Source organism: Belonocnema kinseyi, chromosome 1 (assembly GCF_010883055.1).
Source record: "Belonocnema kinseyi isolate 2016_QV_RU_SX_M_011 chromosome 1, B_treatae_v1, whole genome shotgun sequence".
NCBI classification, from domain to species: Eukaryota; Metazoa; Arthropoda; class Insecta; order Hymenoptera; family Cynipidae; genus Belonocnema; species Belonocnema kinseyi.
Genome location: NC_046657.1, coordinates 14,712,887 through 14,715,037, shown reverse-complemented (window position 1 = coordinate 14,715,037; position 2,151 = coordinate 14,712,887). Strand labels below are relative to the sequence as shown.

Genomic DNA, 2,151 nt, shown 5'->3' with positions numbered 1-2,151 from the left:
TTTCTAATTTTTTTAAACAGTTTGTTTAAATATACGTGAAAAGGAAAATTTAAAAGCGCCATTCTATTCTGCGCCAGAAATGATATGAGATCCATGTATTAAACAATTTTTTTGTACTAAATTTAATTTTGAACTGTTTAAATCTCAATGTTTGTTTAAACAATATTTTTTCTTTCTGTGAATCGTAGAAATTTATTTATTTCGTCAGTCAATGACACAGTAATGAACATTAAAAGTGATATTTTTTGTAAATGATTTAAATAATTAATAATGATTGATTTGTACGTTTTATGTGATTTTTTTTAATCTCTTATACTATACGTCGCTTATATACTATATTTTCGTTATATTATGAATGTCTTTTTTTTTCATGTAGATTGAGTTGGGATAAGTAATTGAATAAGTAATTCAATTTATTGATTTCAAAATTTTAAAATTTTAAATTTAAATTCATTTTAATAATAAATCAAAAATGTAAAAAGAAATACAATTTCAAAATCAATTGATTAATTTTTTTAATAATTGTGAATTTAATGAAATATCCTATTCCATCCACAAAATAATAACCTTTCACGAATTACAGGGAAAAAAATTGTTTAAAAAAAGGAAAATTTGTTAAAATAATTTTGAATTTCTTAATCAAAAAAAAATTGCCCTCAACATTTTTTAATTATGCAAATAATTTTCAAATTTTTGTCGATATACTGGAATAAATAATATAAACAAATAATAATTCTTCAAAAAAATGAAAATTATTTAAGTAATACTTGATAACTTATCACATATCTAAGAAAAATAATTAACGTTTTAAAAAATCAACCTTGTTTGGTATTCTTTTGAGTGAATCCTAGTATTTTTCAGTGTTTGGGGCCTTTTTCGGGCACAGTTAATTGTCATTTTTGTTAATTATCATTTTCAAGCTAATACCATAAATGCATTACAAATATATATTCTACAAAAAAATTTTCCAATTTGGACATTTTTTCAGACAAATTAAAACTAAAAATTATGCAAAGTGGTATTTAGACTCATTCCTTTTTCATGTATTACTGAGGTTTTTTTTCAAAAGTTCCTTATACCAATTGCATGCACTACTTCTTAATCTATATTAATTAATGATTATCACATCTAATTTCTTTCTGCAAAGATGTGAGAAACTGAAAAATTCTTTTACAAAAATTATTATGAGAAATGAGAATTCTTTATGTTTGATAATGCTTGCAAGTCTTAAAATGTTTTTGAAAAACAATAAAGGGGAACAGACAGATATTTCCTTGCAATTTTCAATAGTTGGAGCGCAAATTAAATCATTATTATTATATAGTCAAAAACCGCACAACACAAACCACGTGATCAAATTAATATATTTTTTGTTTCCTGTCGTTTTTACTAAATTGTAGTAAGTTTAACTATTGGACCACGTGATCAAATTTATCGATTTAATAAGTACCGCATGCGCTTATTTTCTATTGTGAAATTTCTACCTGGAAAGAAAAAATATTGCAGTTCTCGAAAATGTATGTTCATGTATTTCATGCTGTGACTCTTCAATTATGTGACAAACTCGTAACAAGCGAACAAATATCAATTTTGTTATTGATGTAAACAGCTTATTAAAAATAAAAAATATTATTCTGATATGCATATTGGGAAAAAGGAGGTTTTTCCTAGTTATTAAAAACATCAAGTTTCATCTCATACACTTGGTATTAATGTTTGACCCTCAGCGTGCTGACATCTTGAATTTGCCCTATCCAGTCTGAAAGACGTAATAATGAATCTCGAAGTTAGATGGCACCCGAAGATGCGCAATCCTGATCGAAATTAAGTCACCGAGTAGTCTAGTTTTAGTAGACCATGGGCCATGAATGCAGAAGTGTCAAAATAAAGTCATTTTTTGAGTGAAAAAGTTAGCTGCGGTACTGACGTGTGATATATGTGGGCTGTGGAGCGAAAGGAGATAAGGTGATAGTAAAATCCATACGTATAAATGTGAGGGAAAGCCAAGGAAAGATTTGTAAGAATGTGAACATTTTTAGTTTCGAGGTTACGTTTACAGTAAATAAACAACAACAATAATAATAATGAGTGACAGCTGGTGGGGCTAGGAGTATTGAGCGTTGGGAGGAGCGGGTGAACGAGTAGGTCGGT

At 27.4% G+C, this 2,151-nt stretch overlaps 1 protein-coding gene across 2 annotated transcripts in view; it reads left to right on the top strand.

Moving 5' to 3' along the window:
• Positions 1-1,852: 1,852 nt before the first annotated feature.
• Positions 1,853-2,151, top strand: part of LOC117168461 (dnaJ homolog subfamily B member 12-like) — a 31,777-nt gene continuing 31,478 nt past the window's right edge. Inside the window, exon 1 of one of the 2 annotated variants that reach the window (XM_033354140.1) lies at positions 1,853-1,965. The gene's annotated coding sequence lies outside the window, so the exon portion shown is untranslated. Of the gene's footprint in view, positions 2,018-2,151 lie in introns of both variants that reach the window. The other variant, XM_033354167.1, reaches the window with a different exon arrangement.